Source organism: Tamandua tetradactyla, chromosome 14 (assembly GCF_023851605.1).
Source record: "Tamandua tetradactyla isolate mTamTet1 chromosome 14, mTamTet1.pri, whole genome shotgun sequence".
NCBI classification, from domain to species: domain Eukaryota; kingdom Metazoa; phylum Chordata; class Mammalia; order Pilosa; family Myrmecophagidae; genus Tamandua; species Tamandua tetradactyla.
In genome coordinates, this window is record NC_135340.1 from 93,202,291 (window position 1) to 93,225,208 (window position 22,918).

Below are 22,918 nucleotides of genomic sequence, written 5' to 3' on the forward strand. Positions count from 1 at the left end.
CATTCTGTTTATGCATTCATTTGTTGGTGGACATTCGATTTCCAACTTTTGGATATTGAAGATAATGCTGCTATGAATACTTGTGCACAAGTGTCTGTTTGTGACCCTGTATTCACTGTCTTTGGGAATATGCCTAGAAATTGGATTGCTAGGTCATATGGTAATTCTGTATTATTTTTTTTAATTTTATTGATAAAATAACATACAAGCACATACGTTCTTAGCATACAAACATTCCATACATGGTGTACAATCAATGGCTCATAATATCATCACATTGTTGTATATTCATCACCATGATCGTTTCTTAGAACATTTGCATTATTCCAGAAAAAGAAATAAAAAGAAAAAACTCATACATACCATACCCCTTACCTCTCCCTCTCATTGACCACTAATATTTCCAACTACCCAATATGTATATTCTTTTATTTTGACATTTGTTCCCCCCATTAATTATTTATTTTTAATCCATACGTTTTACTCATCTGTCCATACCGTAGATAAACGGAGCATCAGACACAAGGTTTTCACAATCACACAGTCACATTGTGAAGACTATATCCTTATGCAACCATCTTTAAGAAACATGGCTACTGGAACACAGCTCTACATTTTCAGGCACTTCCCTCTAGCCTAATGCACCTTAAACTAAAAAGGGGATATCTATATATGCATAAGAATAACCTCCAGGATAACCTCTCAACTCTGTTTGGAATCTCTCAGCCATTGACACTTTGTCTCATTTCTCTCTTCCCCCTTTTGGTTGAGAAGGTTTTCTCAATCCCTTGATGCTGAGTCCCAGCTCATTCTAGGATTTCTGTCCGTCATTGCCAGGGAGGTTTACACCCCCGGGAATCATGTCCCATGTAGAGAGGAGGAGGACGGTGAGTTTGCTTGTTGTATTGGCTGAGAAAGAGAGAGAGGCCACATCTGAGCAACAAAACAGGTTCTCTGGGGGTGACTCTTAGGCATAATTTTAAGTAAGCTTAGTCTATCCTTTGAAGGGATAAGTTTCATATGTATATTAAATTTTTTGAGGAACCACTATATTGTTTTCTACCAAAAAACCCACTATATTTTCTGCAGTAGCTGTGCCATTTTACATATTCCCAACAATGCACTAGAGTTCCAATTTTCTGTATCCTCTCTACCACTTATTTCACATTTTAAAATAATAGCCATCCATGTGGTTATGAAGTAGTATCTCATTGTCATTTTTTTTGTCAAGTAAAGAATATTTTAATTAAAAAGCAAAATCAATCAAATAACATTTAATTGTATATTTTAAAGTACAGCTGCATTGATCTGGAGTGTGCACCAGCCAAAACAGTGGTGAAATCAGTCTGCTGCTGCTGCTGCCACTTCAGGCCGTCAGCTTCCAGAGGCTCTCATGTTGGTGATATGATGCTGAATTCTCGGCAGAGCCTGTTCTGTGCATTTCTACCCTTCTTGCCCCTTTCCATTCTTTGCTTGGCTTTCTCTTCTCTTCTACTTTTTCTTTTCCCCAAAACAAGTTAGTTTCACGAGGCAGAACAGTTGAGTAAAAGCCAAATGCTACTTTGGGGGAACCGGTACGATGGGCGCTGACAGGAACGGGCCGAGCTGCTCTACCCGGCTGGGCGCGGGTGAAGCCTCCAGCCGCTGGGGTGTTCTCATGCAAACCCCGGTGGCGGGCCAGGCGGCGGAACCTTCCCGCATCCTCTCATTGTCATTTTAACGTGCACTTCCCTAATGGCTAATAGTATTAAACATCTTTTCATGTTATTGGCTATTTTTATATCTTCTTTTGAGAAAAGTCTATTCAAGTACTTTTCCATTTTTAAATTGGGTTGTTAGTCTTTTTATTTTTGAGTTGTAGGAGTTCTTTATATATTCTGGGCATTAAAACCTTATCTGATATATAATTGGAAGTTGTTTTCTCCTATTCTCTGGGCTTTTTCACTTTCTTCATCATTTCCTTTGATGCACAAAAGTTTTTAATTTTTATGAAACCAATTTTATATATTGTTCCCTTTTTTTGTATGCTTTACAGTGGGGTCACATTTCATTATTTTTCCATGGGAGTATCCCATTATTGCAGCACCATTTGTTGAATTTGTTTGTTTGCTTGTTTTTTGGAGAAGTGCATGGACTGGGATTCGAACCCAGGTCTCCCACATAGCAGGAGAGAATTCCGGCACTGAACTACCCTTGCAGCTCCCGCTCCTGTATATTGTTTCTTTTGTTACATGCACTTTTGACATCATATCTAGGAATCCCAGGTCATAAAGATTTGCCCTATGTAACCTTCTAAGAGTTTTGTGGTTTTAACTCTTATATTTAGGTCCTTGATCAATTGTGAGTTGATTTTTGCATGTGGTATGAGGTCGGGAGTCTAACTACATTTTTCTACACCTGGATACCAGTTTTCCCAACACAATTTTTTTTCCTTTTTCTTTTTAATTTTTTTTATTGAGAAAAGTCTTCACACACGTACTTTGTGTACTTAGTGCACAATCAGTGGCTCACAATATCATCACATAATTGTGTATTCATCACCGTGATCATTTTTTAGAATATTTGCATCATTCCAGAAAAAAAAAGAAAAAGAAAAAACTCATACATACCCTACCCCTTGCCCCTCCCTCTCAATGACCACTAGTGTTTCCATCCACCCAATTTATTTCACCCTTTTCCCCCATTTATTTATTTATTCATTCATTTTTAAACAGTTTTATTCACACGTCATACAATCCAGCCTAAGTGTACAGACATACCTTCGCTCCCATACTCTCTCTGAAGACATTTCCTTTCTTCCACACGGAATCCGTACCCCTTTCCTAATCCCCGCACCTGTGACTTTCAGTTTTAGCATAATGCCTTTGTTGCATTCAGTGTATTTATTTTTTATCCATATTTTTTACTCATCTCCAACACTAATTTTCGAAGAGACTATTCTTTCCCCATTGCATGTATTTAGCATTCTTGTTGAAAATCACTTGGCCATAGATGTGTGGATCTGTTTCTTGATTTTCAGATCTGGTCTACTGATCTATTTGTCTGTCTTTGTGCTAGTATAACACTGTTTTGATTACTGTTGCTTTGTAATACAGATTGAGATTGGGAAGTGTGAGTTTTCCAACACTCTTCTCCTTTTTCAAGATTGTTTTGGCTATTTGGGACCCCTTGCAATTCCATATAAACTTAAGATTGATTTTCCATTTCTTCAGAAAAGGGTGCTAGAATTTTGCTTTTTTTTTTTTACATTTATTTTGAAGTAATTTCAAATTTACAGGAGAATTGCAAAAATAATACAGACCCCATGCAGACAACTCCAATACCTCCCATCCCCCTGCAAACCCAGACCTACCAACTTTACCTGTCTGTCTATCGTCATCTACCTATTTTCGAATATTTGAGAGCAGGTTGCATGTACTGTACTCCTTGACCATGTAATACTTCCATGTACACTTCCTATGAATGAAGACATTCACTTATGTACTCACCTCAAGTGCAGTTACCAAATTCTAAAAATTTATCATTGATATAAAGCTTACATTCTACATTTCAATATTTTTTAATGTCCCAATAATATCTTTTTGAGCCTCTTCTCCTCTGTTCTTAGGTCTCATCCAGGATCATGTTTTGCATTTACTCTGCATTCATCTCTTTAGTTTCTCTTTCTTTTTAACTGTGGAAACATATAAACAACAGAACTCTTCCCGTCCCAATCCCCTCAAGCATATCATTCACTGGGATCAATCGCCTTCGCAATGTTACAGGACCCTCACCGCTGTCGATTACTATCCTTTCCTATCACCCCAAATGGTAACCTGCATTCATTTTGCATTAAATCCTCATTGCCCCTGCCCCTGCTCCTGGTAACTATACTTTACTTTCTGCCTCTGCGACTTCGCATATTCTTTCATATTGTCTCTGTGGTTACAGTGGGGGTTAGATTTAAAATCCTAAATCTATAACAATCTCATTTACTTTGATACCAACTTAACTTCAGTAATATACATAAACAATGTTCCTACACGCCATCCCCCACCTTTATGTAGTACTTGTCACACATTACATATTTATACATTATAAGTCCAAAACCATTGATTTATCACTACATTTAATGCTTTGTCTTTTAGATCCTGTAGGAAATAAACAGTGGAGTTACAAATCAAAAATCAATAGTACTGGTATTTATATTTACCCATATCACTATCTTTCCTAGAGATCTTTCTTTCCTCATGTGGCTTCAGTTAATTTTTAAGTGTCCTTTCCTTTCAACCTGCAGAACTCCCTTTAGCATCTCTTATAAGGCTGGTTTAATGGTGACAAATTCTCTAAGCTTTTGTTTATCTGGGAATGTCTTATTTTCTCTTCCATTTTTGAAAGATACAGAATTCTTGCTTGGCATTTTTTCCCAGCATTTTAAATATGTCTTCTCACTGCCTTCTTGCCTCCATGCTTTCTGATTAGAAATTGGCACTTAATCTTAGTGAGGCCCCCTTGCATGTGACATGTTGCTTCTGTTTTACAGCTTCCAGAATTCTCTCTTTAGATTTGGCATTTGTCATTTTGGTTATAACATGGTATAGTGTGGGTGTATTTGGATTTGTCCTGTTTTGAGTTTGTTGAACGTCTTGGGTGTATATATTAATGTTTCTTTTTTATTGTTGTTAAATTTGGGAAGTTTTCAGACATTATTTCTTCAAACATTTTCTCTTCCCCTTTCTCTCTTTCTTCTCCTGCTGGGATGCCCGCAATGCGTGTGTTGATATGCTTGGCGGTGCCCCACAGGTTTCTAAGGCTGGGTTCACTTTTTTCGTAGTTTCTTCTTCCTGCTCCTCAGATTGGATTATTTAAATTGTCTTATCTTCAGGTTCACTGACTCTTTCTTCTGCCAGCTCCAAGCTGCTGTTGAACCCTCTAGGGAATTTTAATTCTGTTTCTGTGGTCTTTGTGTTTGGTGCTTTTTCATGATTTCCGTTTCTTTGTGTTCATCTCTCATTTTCCTGATTTCCTTTAGTTCTTTGTCCATATTTACCTTTAGATCTTTGAGCACATTTAAGACCATATTTTACTTTTTGTCCACAATGTCCCAGGTGTGGCCTTCCTTGCAGATGGTTTGTAGTGCTTTAATCTTCTCCTATGCTGGGCCATTACTTCCTGTTTCTTCCATGTTTTGTAATATTTTGTTGAAAAATGGATATTTAAATATATCAGTGTATTATCACTGGAATTTAGACAGTGAGGCATCTGTTCCTTAAGTTTATATCCAGCTAGTTTTATGATAAAGTTTTCTTGAATATCAGGAGCTAACAAAAAAATAAAGGAGAAAAGAAAGCCTCTTTTCCCAAGGTTTGAAGATTGACCTGTGTGAGAGAGAGCTCCTGTTGAGCTTATCCACGTAATGAGTTTGGAGAATAGTTCCAGGCCAAAGCGTAGGAGCCCCCCTGATCCTTTCTGTGTATGCCTCCTGCCTGGGACAGTGTAGCCTTAGGAATCCCTCCATTTGCAAAGTTGCAGGTGTTTCCTTTTCCCTATGAAATACTTTCTTCATATCCTGGGCACTGCACTGTGTGTCCTCCAGCCAGAAATCCCTTGCCCCTGGCGGTCCAGCTTGACTGTTCTTCCACAGCGTTCTGTAGGTGGGCTCGGTGAGCTGTCGTCCACGCTAGTGCAGGGTACACACTAGGACAGAAACTCCCTCGGGCCACCACTGGAGAGACTGGGCCAGACATGCGTGCTCCCCATCTGTGCACAGGGTTACCCTGCTCCCTCTAGAACTGCGACCAGGTATCCACACTGCCTGTGCAGGCCAGCTCCATGCTGGGCCAGTGAGGGGGTAGGGAGGGGCCACATCCTACTGCTTTTGTGTGGTCTTTTTCAGTCTTAAAACATACACATTTTTTTATTGAGATATCTTCACGCACATACATTCCATTCAAAGTATGCAGTGAATGGGTCCCAGTAGCATCCCATAGTTGGATATTCATTACCATCATCATATTTAGAACATTTGCATCACACCAGAAAAAGAAATAAAAAGAAAAAACTTATATATCCCATATTCCTTACCCATCACTTTCATTGAATTCTACCCATTTTGGGGAGTCTTTTCCTTGATTTGGCACTCAGCCTGTTACTGCAATCCTTTAACTATTTTTTTGAGCTCTTAAAAAGATGTTTCTTTCAGTTCTTTCTGGTTGTTTAGAACTTCTAATGGGGGACAGAGCCCTGATTTATCTCACTCCACTGTCCTGATCAGGATGGGCCAGGTGCGGGAGTTGTAATAGGGATTGCATTGAATTTATATATTGCTTTGGGTAATAATGACATGTTAACAGTGTTAATTCTTCCAATCTATGAACATGGGCTGTCTTGCCATTTATTTAGGTCTTCTTTAATTTCTTTCAGCAATGTTTTGTACTTTCAGTACACAGGTCTTTTGTATCTTTAGTTAAATTTATTCCTAGATACTTTGTTCTTTTAGAGTCTATTACAAATCAAATTGTTTTCTTAATTTCCTCTTTGGATAACTCATTGTTAGTGTATAAGAATACAATTTTTTTGTGTGTTGATATTGTGCTCAGTCACTGCTGAATCCATTTATTAGCTCTAGTAGTTTTCTTTTGATTCCTTTTAGTTTCCTATATATAAGATCATGTCATCTGTGCATAAAGATAGTTTTATTTCCTCCTTTCCAGTATGGATACCTTTTCTTTCTTTTTCTTTCCTAATTGCCCTGGCAAGAATTTCTAATACAATGTTTAATAGCAGCAGTGAAAGTTGGCATCCTTGTCTTCTCTCTGATCTTTGATGGGTAGCTGTATTTCACTATTAAATATTGTGTTAGCTGTAGGTTTTTCATAAATGGCCTATATCATGTAGAGAAAGTTTCTCGATATAAAATTAGTTTATTAATTTGAGATATTTCTTCTTTTTTATTAATATTTTTATTGAGAAATCTCCACATATACAGCCCAACCATATTATACAATCAGTGACTCACAATATCATCACATAGTTGAGTACTTTTCACCATGATCATTTTTAAAACACGTGCATTACTCCAGAAAAAGAAATAAAAAGAAAAAGAACTCATACATCCCATACCCCTTACCCCTACATCTCATTTACCCACAGTATTTCAGTCCACCCAATTTTTATCCTTTGTCTCCCCCTATTTATTTATTTATTCATTATTTTTTTATTTATTTCTTTTTTTACTCATCTGTCCATACCCTAGAGAAAAGCAGCAGCAGACACAAGGTTTTCATAATCACACAGTCACACTGTAAAAGCTATATAGTTATACGGTCTTCTTCAAGAATCAAAGCTACTGGAACATGAGTTCAGCAGTTTCAGGTACTTTTCTCTAACCACTCCAACACACCATAAACTAAAAAGGAATATCTATATAATGCATAAGAATAACCTCCAGGATAACTTCTCGACTCTGAAATCTCTCAGCTGCTGAGACTTGGTCTCATTTCTCTCTTCCCCCTTTTGGTCAAGAGGTTTTCTCATTCCCATGATACCAGAACCCAGCTCATCCCCAGGAGTCAGGTTCCATGTTGCCAGGGAGATTTACACCCCTGGGAGTCATGTCCCACGTGGGGGGATGGGGAGGGCAGTGAGTTCACCTGCTGAGGTGACATAGAGAGGCCACATCTGAGCAACAAAAGAGGTCCTCTGGGGGTGACTCTTTGCCATAATTATAATAGGCTTAGCCTCTCCTTTGCAGGAATAAGTTTTATAGGGACCAGCCCCAAGATTGAGAGCTCAGCCTATTCAATTTATTGTCCTCACTGCTTGTAAGAATATCAGGAATTCCCCAGAGGAAAAGTTGAATATTCCCTCCTTCTCTCCAGTCCCCCAAGGGGACTTTGCAAATATTTTTTTATTCTCTGCCCAAATTACTCTACCCAAATATCACCAACAAGATCTCACACCCTATTCAAGAGGCTCTGTGTAATTATGGTATTCAAATAAACTGACCGTACAAGTTAAATTAATTAATGTGCCTCCTAAAGTAAAAATTTTGCACCAAAAAAAACTCTCTCCCTGGTTTCACACACAGTTTGAAGTTGAAAATATGGGCCATATCATCCTTTACTTAGTATTCTGATTTACTTTAGTCCTATCCAGAGCAGCTTTATTCATATCTCTAGACAAAGTCTGATCACTTTTTCAGCTGTTTTTAACAGTTGCTGAATGGATAATGCTGACTTTCATAGCTTCAGAGCTCAACCTCTACGTCTCAGATGTCATATAAATACCTGAAGTTTCAGAAAATGACTAGGTTATATACAAATAGCTCAGTATCTCAGAATTTAGAAATATCAGTTACAACTCCTAAATATATGTAAGAGTGTACAATCTAGGAACCTTTACAGTAGGCCCCAACCTGACAACCCATGCTCTTGACTTCAATTCTCTCAGTTTGTATTTAGTAGTTAGTCTGTATGAGTGAGGCATGATAATATTTGTCTTTTTGTTTCTGACATTTCATTCAACATACTGTCCGTAAGGTTCATTCCCCCAGTTGCATGCCTCATAACTTCATTCTTTCTTTTGGCTGCTCAGTAGTCCATTGTGTGTATACACCACGTTCCCCCCTCTATTCCTCAGTCGTTGTACCCTTAGGCCACCTCCATCCACTGTGGATCGGGGACACTGCCACCATAAACACTGCAAAAATGTCCATTTAATTCTTCTTCTTTAATACAGGCATTCATAGCTATGAATTTCTCTCTGAGCAATGCCCTAGCTGGATCCCATATGTTTTGTTTGTTGTGTCTTTGTTTTAATTTGTCTCTAAGTATTTTCCACCTCCCCTTGTAATTTCTTATTTACCCCATTGGTTATTAAAGAGTGTTCTGTTTAATTTCTACATAATTGTAAAATTTCCATTTGTCCGTCTGTTATTGATTTCTGGCTTCATTCCATTGTGGTCAGAGAGTTTACTTTTTTATTTCAATATTTAAAAATTTATTTAGACTTCTCTTGTGCCCTGATGTATAGTCCATCCTAGATAGTGACCTGGGTGCACCCTGAAGGAATGTTCCTTCCGCTGTTGTTGGGCAAAGTGCTCTAGACATGTCGGTTAGAGCTAGTTGCCGTATGGTATTGTTCAGCTCTTCTATTTCCTTACTGATCTTTTGTTTAGATGTCCTAAAAACAGTGTTCAAAAAGAAAATTTCTATTAAAATAAACCAAAACAAGGAACAACTGTCAGTAACCCCTTAGACGGTCCTTAGAACAAGAAACTTGTTTCCTCTCTAGTGAGTTCACATGCCTCAGTGCAGCCATAGCTGGGCTCTCCTGGTCACTGCTAAGGTACATCTGGCTCAGGTAACAAGATGAATGTCTGTGCAGATACCGCATGGAACCCAGCACTTGTGTGCACAGAACAGGGATATTTTCTGTTTGCCCCTCCAAATCCCCTTTTTCATCTTTTTCTCCCCAGCTTTGTGTCCTGAGAGGCTGCCCCACGGTGAGCACTCTTACTCTCTGACTTAGAGTTGTGCTTCACCTCGGGTGAGCACTGGCAGGAGATGGGAGGAAATGAGGGAAGGAGGAATGTGAATTTGGGGCATTTATTCTTGGTTCTAGCCCTGCTGGGTCACAGAGGGTTGGCTAGACTTCTGCTCTAGGCCACAGCTCCTGTCAGTGGCCCTTTCCACTCTACTCCTCTTTCCAAGTTCCACTAACAGCTGCCTGCCTTCATCTCCTATCCACCCAAACCATAGCCTTTACTTCTGTGCTAAGTATGGAGCTTATTGGTAGCACCTAACAGCCTCACCAGTGCCCTGGGTACCAGGCAGATAAGTGCTTACCCCATTGTGTGTTCTCAGAAATAATGTTTGCTAAATGAATGAACCAGTCAATAAATCAAGAAGTATTAAAATTACAAGAGACCCCTGTTATAATACAACTGAGTGGTTAGAACACTGGGCAGTCAGTGCTGGCTCAAGTCCTGGCTCCTTTACTTCCGAGGGTGAGTGATCTGGGGCAAGTTGCTTAAATTCTCTAAGCCTCAATTACTTATCTTTAAAGTGGGGATAATAATATCTTATTCACTAGGCTGATTAAATGTAAAACAGCTTATGCAAAGTATCTCGCACAGAGTCTGGCACAAAACTAAATGCTCAGTAAACAATATTTATACATTTTATCTAACTAATTATCTCGTTCAGTCATGGCTAAAATCAGGTTGTCTTTTGCAATAGATGAGTAAGGACATAGACAACTAGCCAGCAGACAAAACTAAGTGGTGAGCACAGCTGTACACCTGTTCAGCCTAGCTAGTAAATAAAGAAATGCCAAGTAAAATCATACTGAGATGCCATGTCTAGCCTCCAACATTAGAAAACTCTTTTAATAATACTTTTAAAAGGACACAGTGAAGCAGGAAATCTCATTCAGTTTTGGGCTCAAAAAGACCAGAATGCAATAATTTTCAAAACTTAAAATTCGCCTACCCTTGGAAATATATTGTTTTTTGGTATATATGTTATATTTCACAATTAAAACAAATTTTTTAAAAAATGAAAAATTAAAATTAAAAAGAAAATGCACCTACCTCTGACACAGTAATTGTGCACAGTAGTCTAGACCACAGAAATACTTACACAGTGTTTTTAAGGATGATTCTGCCACTGTTGTTTGTAACAGGAGTAAACAAATAAGCAAAAAACCAAACAACACAGAAAAGAAACAACCTATATATCCATCAGTAAGGGAGTGCTTGATTGCATTATGACACGGCCATTCTGTGGATTGGTGTGTAGCTGTTAAGTGCGATCAAGCCCATCTTAAGGGTTGCTGCATGCTAACGTTGTGTTGACTGCGGAAGGATTGAAAACCGAGGGAGCATCAGTCACGTCGTAGACACACGCTGAGTTATGAGCACTCTCCAGCCCTCATATAAGGCAGTACCTGCACCTATGACCGTACACATACTCAGGAGGGCATGCACACGCTCACTGGCACACACGTGTACATGTGGTTAGGGCGTGTCCCATGTATTCTGGGGACCCACTGATGTCTCTTCTTGTTCACTTGCTGCCCCAGTTCCTGCCTCCTGCCCAACTCTGATTCCAACCTAGGTTCTCCTCTGGGATAGAGTGCATCCTCTGCGGAGGCCCCAGCACCCTGGTCCGCAGTGCTCAGGGGATAAGTGGGTGAGCATGTGGTGCTGCCTGCCGTGGCTCTGGGAAGCACCCCTGACAACGCTTATCAGGTTTTGCAATAATACATAACTAAAAAAATATTTTATTTGAGGAAGGATTGCATTTTTCTGAATCTGGTAAAGGAGTGAAAAGGCTAGTAATGGCTGTGTGGATTCAGGTTGCAGAACAATAGTTACTGTGTGATCCCCATTAAACAAATATGTACATATATATATGTTCATGCATAGAAAGTGAGTCTGTATTTAGAAGCTGTCTCTGGACAGAGGAATATGGGTGGAAACGGGGGCAGGCAGACTATGAGGTTTTGCTCTTTTTTCCTTGTTTGTAGTTTGAACTTTTTTACAATGTGAATGTATCCATGTATTACTTGAATAATTTTTAAAAAGAGTTAAAATCAGAAATATCAACCACCACAAAGAGATGCCAAAGTCAGATTTACCACCTGTAGTCATCCAGTAGGCTAGCTGAGTTTACAAAGAGTCTGCAAGCTACCTTTGAAAGTTAAGTGAATAAAGCAGGAAAGAAAGTTCTATGGATAGAAAAACATGTCTGTGTATGATACAGAAACTGAAAGGGCGAGTCATGGAACAGTACTATGTTATGATCACATCTGTGATAGAAGTACAGACGCCTGAACGTGTGTAAATGAGATCAACGCCAAGTTAAAAATCATGGTAATGGGGGCACAGGTGGTTCAGTGGTAGAATGCTCGACTCCCATGTGAGAGACCCGGGTTCGATTCTGGACCACACACCCCCCCAAAAATAGTGATTATTTCTAAGTTGGTGGTTTGGGAGGTGAAAGGAAACATTTTTAAAGTGTTTGAGTTTATTGTAATGAATATATAATTATTTTAGAATAAAATCTAAATTAGGTATAAACTGATGTGTTAATTATGTGTGTGTGGAGGGGTAGGTATGCCTAGGAAAATAGAGGGGAATATTATACACCAAAGGCGTTAACTGCAGTTTTCTTTAAATAATGAGTAATAGGTTATTATCAGCTTTATATTTTCTGCATTTTTCATATTTTCAACAATGACCCTGTGTTTTAAAATTTGAAAAGAAATTAAAAAAACAAACGGTAGACTAGAAACTTAATAAATTGTACAGTATAATCACTGGTAGGTGAAAATAAGCAAAAAAAAATGCATGTAGGAAAAAAATCTGGGAAAAGTAGAATTAGTGGAAATTTGAGCATTTTTTCCCTTCCTCCTTTTCATAATTTTCCAACTTTACTATTATGAATGGCTGTTAGTTTTGGTGCTAGAAGAAAGCCTAACTATTTTTTAACAGTAAAATTAGGAATACTCAAAGATCATTTTAGAAATGAAACTTCTAGTAAGCAGTGGTGTTTGGTGTCTAAGTTAGTGCGGCTGTAGGTAGGTCTTGGCACCGGTTCCAGACCTCTTTCCAAGCTCCCTCCAAACCGACCATCTCATTTCCTTTCTCCCGTTCTGAAAGTGGACAAATAGGTGGCTCTGCTGCTAGGTCCCTTACACCGCACCTGAGAGAAGATTCCCAGGAGATGCCAGCTGCTAGCTGATTTACACTTTTCAGACGTAGGATGGCTGAGGTTAAGCATCGCTGAGGCTAGTTTGCCCAGGACTTTCTCAGTCTTAGCACTAAAAGTCCTGCATCCCGGGAAGCCCCTCCACCTTGAAAAACTGAGTTGGGTGGTCACCCTATGGTGTAGTGTGCTTGCAGGGAGACTGAAAAAGGACCCCAGAAACCAGTTTCCACCCCAGCTCCCTGGGCCTCAGTTTGCTTATCAGCGAAACAGTTACTCCCTGCCCTGACTCTACCTTAAAGGGTCATTTCAAGTAACAAAAGAAAACAACGTATGTGAACTTGCATTCTAAACTAAGGGCTGTGTTCATGGGGTAGTGAGAACTGTCTCCTTGGAAAAGTCAGCTGGAGCTGATGACAGCTACCACAGCTTTCTTATCGCAGAGAGCTTTCCATTTTCTCCTTGACCTTGGGTGTTAAAGAGAAAATGGAGAGCAAGGGCATGCCCGCCTTGAACAAAATGGAGAGGTGACTGCTCTGAAATTCTCTTGCAGGTCCAAGCCAACAAATCTTCAGCTCTGGTGAAGTGTGACTCCGCAGTGGTAGCTCTGGGACAGGAGTTGATGAACTTGTTTTTAAAAGCCCACACAAGAAAATATTTTAGGCTTTGTGGTTTATCTGGTCTCTATCACATTTACTCAACCCTGTTGTTGTAGCACAGAAGCAGCCATAGACAGTGCATGAAGGCATTCTCAACCTTGGCACTGTTGAAATTCTGGGCTGGAGAATTCTTTTGGGGCTCTGTCCTGTGCACTCTAGGATACCACTAGTAGCTAGTAGAACCTCCCAGTTGTGACAAACGAAAATGTTTTCAGACACTGCCAAATGTTCCTGGGTAGGCAAAAATCACTCCCCAGTTGAGAATCACTAATGTAAATAAATTAGTATGTCTGTGTTCCAATGAAACCATATATATATATTTTTTAAAAATATATGGAGCAAGTTGGATTTGGCCTGGGGGTCACAGTGTGCCAACCTCTCTTCTGGGATGAGGACACCCAATACCAGTGCTGCCTTGTAGATTTGCAGAAGGGAACCCATGGCTGGAGAGTGATAAAGGGAATTACATGTGACCCATAATGTCAAATCCAATTCCCTTCCCAAAGCCTTGTCCCATGTACTCAGCCAAGTCCCAGGCCAGGATCCTTCCCACATCTTAGGTGGCGGTTGTTGGGACAGGCGATGATACTCTGGTCTTGGGGGTGCAGTGGCTACAATGACAAGAGGCCTAAAATAAGCTTCTAGGTTCTTTCTCTTAGGACTAAAGGGTTTCAGAAGAAAAGGGATGTTACATACCTGACTACAAGCCCTCTGAGCTTCCCTTATGGCTTTCTCTTTTACCCCTCCCCCTTTCCACAATTTTCAACCAGTCAAGAAGTTGTATTTCTGAACCTTCAGCCATTTCCATTTGGCAGCCAAAGTATGTTAGTCCATTTTGTATGGTAAGTTATTGTGTTTCATGCTTCTCAGTCTTCCCTCTTTGCCCTGGCATGTAGATAACAAGGGAGAAGGAAGCAGAGAGGGCTCCACCAGACTCCCAAGGAAGGAGTACTGCAGAGGCTGTCACTGGTGGTGGGGGTAGGGGGCAAATTATGAGTAGTGGCCTAGTCTGGTGTCCTCCATACTGGGTACATTTTACTCTCCCAAAGCTCCTGTTGATAGCCATGGTAATTTATGTATCAACTGGAGACAGTTTCCATCATCACGCTCTGTGTAAAGGAAAGGGGACACTGAACGCTACCTTTGTTGCATTTGTAGAAATGAGAACATGGAGTCATCCTTAGGAATGCCAAATTTTCCAGGAACCCTTAGTAGCGGACTGCATGAGGGCCTCAAATTCAGATGTCAATGAATGCTGCCCAGTCTTGCTGTCCCCTACAATACACAAAGATCAGTAGTGGATGAAAGCAGTGATTTTCAAACTCTGGTGTGTTTCTGAATCATCTGGGGAGCTAACACAGAACACAGAAGCCCAGGCTTGTGGAAGTAGAAAAAATCCTGGGTCTTTGTGTTTTTACCAAGTTGCCCGATTTTACCATATTCTGATTCCAACCAGAGTTTAAGAACTACAGATTTAAGCTTTGCTACTCAAAGTGTGGTCTGTGGACAGACAGCATCAGCTTCATCTGAGAGATCGTTAGAACACAGCATCTCTGAGCCCCCAGACCTACTGAGTTGGAATTGTCATTTTAACAAGATCTCCAGGGAATCCGTACGAATCTTACAGTTTGAGATGCGCTAGACTCGGTAATAAGTTGGCCCCAAGGACAAGGCTCCAGGCCCAGAAAAGAGGTCTAAGATGAGCCAGCCTGGCCACCAGCACTCGTTCCCGGCAGGGCAACCCATCCCAACTGATGGGAACACAGAGGAGTCCAATCATACAGGAGCCTCCCTGGTAGGGAGAGGGAGGAATGGTCTGTTACTTAAGGAAATAGATTTTGACTCTGGGGCTGGAAAGAAATCTTGAGGAGCAAGAGGTCCCAGCCACAGTTGGAGCCAGTTACAACAACAGGCCCCACGCACACACCCATTACTGGGAACTCTCCTGGGCTGTCCGAGAGCTTGGCACTTCTGTTCCCGGCCAGCAACTTCCTGAATCTTGGCCCCTCAAAATTGTTCTTTCTTTGTCCTACACTCTGCCTTCTGATCTGACAATGAAATCAGGCTCTTTATTTTCACACCCTGGGATCCATTTTGCACACATCAGTGGGTGCTCCAGGAAACAGCCCTGCCTCTGGGCTCTTCCCTGGCATTGGCTTCTCCTTAGTCTGTGGGGGGCAGCACCTCTGTGGTTCTGATGGACAGTCTCTGCTGCCACATGACTCCTTTCCGGCTTCAGTAACTGCCCCACTCCCTAGTCTTTTAGCCCAAAAGAGTCCTTGCAAAGTTCACTGTGCTATCCCCCTTGTTTTCCTATATCCTGCCCACAACTTCGAAAATCATCCTTTTTTTTAATTAATTAAAAAAAAAAAGAAATTAACACAGCATTTAGAAATCATTCCATTCTACATATGCAATCAGTAATTCTTAGTATCATCACATAGATGCATGACATCCTTTTTAACAGAAATCTTCACGTTTTCCTATTTGGGTGCGCTGCCTGTTGGGACGCTGACCCGTACAGTTGGGAGTGCTCATTCCCTTCAAGGGAGAATTCGCAGCAGGTCCAACAGGATAAGGTCCCCAGAATCCAGCGGTTCAACCCTGGAATGAAGATGCGTAATAAGAAGCTCATTTCTTTACAAGAGGTAAATATGTAGTGAAACCTCCTAATAATGGGTACAACTCAACCAGTAATAAGACAGGAAAGGGACAGAGCATCTCGTCAAGGCAGATGTTGGAGCAGAGGTTAGAGGTCCATCTATCTGCAGAGTCTAGAAAAAGATTCCTTTCCCGCACAGGTGGGAAGCTGAGCTCAGTGACCCAGACAGTTCCTTCCAGCTCTGAGGTTATGATGCTACAAATAGACCCGTGCTCCTCCTACGCACTCCTCACAGCTCTCCAGGGACTCAGCTGCTAGCTGGTGGTAAATGTGTTGATTGGGACTGAGAAGAGGAGAGACTGGCATTTCTCTCGGTGCCCTGTTTTCGCCTCATCAGCTGGCTGTCTCCAACTGACCCTGAAAGTGCAGTTCAGGGGGAAAGGCAGAACCCATAGGAGTTGCCAGCTGAGGGGTTCAGAAGAGTCAGCAGATTTCCCAGAGGGGTGCATAGGGGACGTAGGGCAGAAGCTGGCTGCGAGATCCTCATCTAGGCAGCTGCCAGGCTTTATATACCATGGGCACTGGGCACCAACACACTGGAGATCTGCCCAGGAGGTGGAAACCCTAGCACTGGGCCATGGGGAGGCTGGCAGGGACAAGGGGAGGCTCCCTCAGGGTTGAAGAGGGCAGGATGTCATCAGACTCTGGCCTAGGCAGCCTTAAAAAGTCCCCATGGAATGGGAAAATCAGGGAGCTGGGTTTTAAGAAACATGGGATGCTTCAGGCTGGTTCCTGGAGACTGGAGGCCCTGGGTTTGACTAGCAATAGAGGATTCTTGAGTGGGCTTATGACCTGGGTCAGTGGTTTAATCTAAATCCCACTGAATGGAGAGGTGAAGACCACTTCTAAATCCATTTGTTATTCCCTACTCCATGGAGCCCTGTGCTAGGTGCTGAGGACGGAGTGATGGACAGGACTAGCAGGAGCTCCGCCCTCCCTCGTGGAGCTCTCAGCTGACCCGTCTCTGTCAGGACTGACTCAGCAGCAAAGGTGTTGAGTGGTTTTAGTGACCTGTATCTTGGGAACTGGGCCTGGCAGGGCCCACGTGATCAGACAGGCAGGTGCTGACATTAAGATCCCTTTGAGTAGCAGTAAATACCTGTCCCACTGTCACCCCCGATCCAAGCCAGTTGCCTTGAAATGTGGTAGAGGGGCAAGCACAGCAAAAAGCACAGGCTGTGGGGTGACCACTGTCCCAGTTCACCCAGGACTGACGGTTTTCCCAGGATATGATACTTTCAGAGCTAAAACTGAGACAGTACCCGAAAACCTGAGACAGTTGTTTACCCCAGTACAGAGCGATAAGGCCCAAGGATCGAGGCACACTTCTGGTCCGTGGGCAGCTGAGAGTGAGTAGAGGCCATGTATAAAGGTTAAAGTAATTGCTACCCCGGAAGCAAAGTCAAAGGCTTGATCCTTGGAAGCTTGAACGCTGCAGGGTTGATGTTTGTTCCCAACTGCTGTGAAGGGCCACTCAGCTGTGTGTTTGGGAAAGAATTAGTCAGTGGCATCCCTGACCCAAATACCTCCAATCCTGGTTCATTAGTCACTCTTATGTATGAGGAAATGGATTCAGGAAAAATGTTTAAGATCAAATAATACATTTCTTGGGTTTGAGTGTTTGCTTTCCAGCGTCCTCATCATGGTGCTTCGTTCTTTCATCACCCTGGATTGGGAATGTTTATTATTTGACTGTCTCTCCCCGCAGATTCTCCCATAGAATCTAAAATCTGGTGACTGAGTGTCTAGCACACAATAGGCACTCAGTAAATGTTTAATGAATAAATGCATGAAGATTCAGTTTAGCTGTTGCAGAAACTGGGAGCTGAAAGGGCAGAATGAAATGTGAAACAATGATAACGCTGAAAGGTGGTAAGTCAAACAAGAGGACAAGAATAGACAGTATAGGAAGTCGGTTTTAAGCAAGCAAACAGGAAGCATTCAGACAACAACCTCACAATTTTCCATAGAGCCTTGTGTTGCTGTATTTCCTGGTAAAGGTTCTGTTTGTTTAGGGGTCTCCCCTCCAGCTCATCTGACTCCCGGGTCCACTGCTCACTTTCTTGCTGGCAGTTCATTCCTCAAACACTTGCTCCTACTAAGGGTCAGGTACTTGGTTGGGCATTGGCAGGTGCAGAGGCTAAAAGGAAATGGCCCTACTCCCCAGGAGTCCATGTGTCCCAGGGGAACTCCGCCCATACATACACACACATATACACACACAGCCACAATGCTGTAGAGTAATGTAGTGTCAGGTGTGGGTGTTTCCTTTCGGTGGTTCCATGTTGTGACCTCACAGGTGCAAACCAGGCCCTTTGAGCAGTCAGAGGGATGCCATCCCCTGGGTGATGTAGGCCTGCCCCACGGCCCCTCCTCGAGTCTCCAGCACCTGCTCCTTCTTCACCTCTGCCGACTCTGGGCTTGTCTCCAGACATGACTCTTGAATGCCACTAGTATGTATGTGCTCCAGTTGGCTCTCAGCCTCTTCTTTGCTGACTGACACTGGTGATTGACTCACATTTTACTCATTCCCCACTCCACCCTCTCCTGTCTAGCTGACTTTGATGTCTGATGTTTGCATCTTATACCCAACTAGTTACACATTTATATGAAATTCTCCCTCTGTGCAAGCAGTGGGCTGGGGCTATATTGGTAAACAACAGAAGTTCCTGTAGAGTTCATTATGGGGAAGGAGGAGGATACTAACCAGTCAATTACATACAGTGTGATAAATGTGATGCCATGAGGGATGTACAGGTGTAAACACCTGTGGCCATAGGGTGGCATCCCTGGAGGGGGGAGGCAAGCAAGAAGGCTGTGCCTCTGTCTCTCAGTTGTAGGTTGTACATCTTCATCTCTTTGTCCATCGAATTCTCCAGCATTCCTTCATTCATTCATCAGCTGACTCATTCAGTGAACATTAATTGAAACACCTACTATGTGCCAGGCACTCGCTAGGTCCTGGAATACAAAAATTAAAAAGGCAGGTTCTTCTGCCACATTGGCCTTCTGGCTTCCCAAATGTATCCTACTCCTCTCTGCCTGAGAGCCTTCATATTCACTGTTCCCTGTGCTTGGAAGATTTTAGTCCCAGACCCCATTGCTAAGTTACCTCCTCTCTCCTTCAGAGCTCACTTCAGAGGGCGCCTCATCAGGGAAGTCTTCCCTGGCCCCTTGACCAGTTCAGGGCCCCACTGTGATGCTCTCGTAACAACTTGTAATTTTTCTTCAAAGCACCTGTAATTATATATTTATTAGTGATATTATTTCTATTAGTGTTGGTCTACCCAACAATCTCTGTCAGGGACTGATTTATTAAAGTATTTGCACTTTCTGGCACATGGTAATGCACTTACTAAATACAAATTGAATGGATGGATGGATGGTTAGATGATTGGATGACCTGGAGCTATGGTAGATTAGAGGCAAGGAACAATCAGGAGATTTACCCAATACTCAAGGCAGAAAAGATGAGAACAGGTGAACAGGCCAAGCCAATAGAAGTGGGGAAGCTGGGGATAGGATTAACAGAAGAGAATGTGCATGATTTGGTCTCTGGTTGAATGTCAGGGTGAAGTGGAGGGAGGAATGCAAGATGACAATGAAGTGTCTGACTAGAGAAGTGGAAAGATTGGAAATACAAGAGAGAACAAGTTTGAAGGTGTGGGATAAAGAATATGAGTTCATTTTATAGCTGCTGAATTAGAGATCTCTGCTGGGGGCATTGGAGTAGAAAGATGAAATTAGTTTTGGCTATGATGATAGTGAGGATAATACTAGCTGTTCAGGCAAATAAACTCCACAATTTCAATGGCTTAAAAATAAGCATAGAGGGTGGGCCATGGTGATTCAGCAGGCAGACTTCCTGCCTGCCACGCCAGAGACCTGAGTTCGATTCCCAGTGCCTGCCCATGCAAAAATAAATAGGCATAGAAATTTATTTTCTCTTGTCCGCATGAGAGTCCAGATGTTCCAGCTTAGCATGGTGCTGTGGTGACTTGGTTTAAGGACCCAGGCTCCTTTCATCTGTGACTCTTGTGGCACCTCTGACAGCATCACTTAAACCCCTGGGAAGGTGGGGAGGGAGGCCAGGAGCCGGGCCTAGGGTTCTTCCAGGGCCCACTTTGTTGACTATAGAGCAGAGACTCTGCTGTGTGGGCCAAGAGGCATGCCCCCCACAGCCCTTTTGCTCTAGGTCAGGTGGCTGCTGCAGGCCAAGGTTCAGCTGGTGGTACGACCCAGCCAGGTCATTTCAAAGGCAGGAGCCAGGGAGTCCTCCTCAGCCACTTCCTCTCCATCAGCCCCTCATTTGACCCATCACAAAACCCGTCAATTCTAATTACAAACAGATGTCAAACTCCTCCACTGTTCTTGATCGCTCCTGCCACCGTCCTTGTCCGTGGCACTATCACTTTGCACTAGTCTCCTACTACTTTTCTTGCTCCCATTTTATCTTCTCTGTAACCCATTCACAGAATTCAAGTGGTCTTTTTAAAAAGCAAATCGGATTATATAACTCCCTGCTTAATACCCTCTAAAATCCAAAGGATTTTCAAAGTCCCTAAGATGTCCTTTAATGTTTCTCGTGATCTAGTTCAGCCTACCTCTCTGGAACCATCCAACATGACTACACACTCATGATGCCAGCCACCTTAACTCTCTTTCCTCTGCCCTAACTCTTTCCTGATGCCTCAGGGGCCTCACACATGCGATTCTCCTCCTTAAGTGTTCTTGTCCTGGCTTATTTACGGTTTAGTTTAAAAGTCACATCCTGCTCTCTTATGCTTACATAGTACCCTGTCATTTTTCTTCACATAATGTGTCATGTTTTTAATTATGCATTTATTTGTGTGATTATTTGTTTCATGTCTGTTTCCCTAATTATACTTCATAAAAGTAGCAGCACTATCTAATTTGCTCATCATTGGATTCTCGAAGCCTAGAATGGTGGCTGGCCTGTAAGAGGTATAACTAGATATTCTTTAAATGGGTGGATGAATGGATAAAGGGGCAAGGCTTACTACTTTATGTGAATTCCCCAGGAGATTGGTCCTTCAGTAATTAACAGATAAATACACACAAACACACACAGACATCATGACACTGTGGCCTCAGATAAAGCAGCCCTACTAAAAGGCCCTTGTGTCCATCTGTGTCTTTGTGGGTTTCTCTGCTATGGAGATGAGCGGAAACTATGACTGAGTTGGCCTAGTCTGTTTAGAAATATATTTTAAACATTCAGTAATTGAAAAAAATATATACTTATCCTTAGAATATGCACAGGAGAGGATTATTTTGTTGTTCTCAAAGTAACAGCCTCCCCCTTTTTTCTAGGAGCAGAATGGACACTTCAGCATTCTCATTTCCTGTCTACCAAGGATATTCAGAAATGAAGCTTGGATAACTTCCAAAAGGCCAGGGCTTCTATTCAGAGAGACGATTCCCACTCAGCTGGAATTAGAGCAGTGCCCAATCCTAATCCCAGCAGAAGCAGCAAGTCCGCTTTGTGCTCAGAGCGTGCATCTCTGAAGTCCTGGGATTCCCTTCATCCCTGAAGAACCCAAGAACAGGCAGATAAATTGCTCCCAGACGTGGGGTGTTGGCCATAGGTCTTGGTTACAGACCACAGAATCCGGCCCCAGCTAGTTTAAACAGAAAGGTATTTATTAAGGGTTAAAGACAGATCTCCGAATCATTGGAGGGACTGAAAAAACAGGCCCCAGCTGTTTTCTGTACTGGTTTCTTCCACACCAGCACCAGGAGGTTGAAAAACCCTCCAGGAACGACTCCCAAACCACAACACAGAGTTGGGTAGCCAAGGGACCTTCTGCTTCCGTGTAATCAAGAAGCTTCAGAAGCAGGAAACGGCTCTTCCAGTTGCCTCCTGGAAACCATCCCCTGAACTTAGAAGCCACCAGCAGCCATCAGTTCAGAATCACAGAGATTTTACCATAATCCTTTCTCTGCATAGCTTGCCACCCTCAAGTACATCTGGTTGGTAGAAAGTAACTCGCATCTTGTCCTCTAGCTGTAGGAGAGTCTGGAAAATGTCGTTTCTAGTTTTAGCCCCTAGATTAGAGTGGATCGGAGTGCCCAGTCCACGGTGCCCGCCACCCAGAGTTTGCACATTTCACTGGACCTGGTACACGCCCTTAAAGGACCAAACCATGTTTACTTCAAGAAAACTGAATTATTGAACAAAACCTGCCACTAAATCTCACTGCCTGTGGCTCTGCTCTTCATGTTCCGACTTTCCAGATGCTCAAGGCCCACCCTCCCGGGCCTTCAGAGGTTCCTGGGTTCTCCTACCACCCCACCCCCCCTTGGCACACACCCATGGCTCCTTAGAACTTGGGATCAAGCCTTTGCCCAAATTCCAACTAAAGACTGGGAGTATGCTTTACTGGAAAGTGATAACATTTCCCAACTAAATGAACCATTACTGTCTGCTGGGTAAGTTCAGGAGGCTTGACAACTGGTCATGACTTTCTCTGTTCCCTGAACTGCATTAAAAGGCCCTGGTATCCATCTGTGTCTTTGTGGGTTTCTCTGCTATGGAGATGAGTGGAAACTATGACTGAGTCGGCCTATTCTGTTTAGAAATATATTTTAAACATTCAGTTTTTGAAAAAAAATACACTTATACCTTAGAATATGCACAGGAGAGGATTTTGTTGTTATAAATGAAGGCTTGGGACATAGGGGCTCTGAGTTCAAATCCTAATTCTTCCTTGATGTACATGTGCAATCAGGCGAGTCATTTAACTTCCTGAGATACTAATTTTCTCTTTTGTAAAACAGGCCTGCTACCAACTACCCTGTAAGGCTGTTGAGGAAAGCAAATGAGATAATGAATATGAGATTACTGTGCGAATTGTAAAAGGATTGGCCTGAATAGCAAATAA

The 22,918-nt window shown here is 42.2% G+C and overlaps 1 long non-coding RNA gene across 1 annotated transcript in view; it reads left to right on the forward strand.

Annotated features, from left to right (window-relative positions):
- The window catches only part of LOC143656416 (uncharacterized), a 31,476-nt gene extending 8,950 nt beyond the window's left edge, over positions 1-22,526 (forward strand). The window contains exon 4 of the long non-coding RNA XR_013162486.1: positions 21,348-22,526. This is a non-coding gene — a long non-coding RNA (uncharacterized LOC143656416). The remainder of the gene's footprint in view (positions 1-21,347) is intronic.
- Positions 22,527-22,918: the final 392 nt, after the last annotated feature.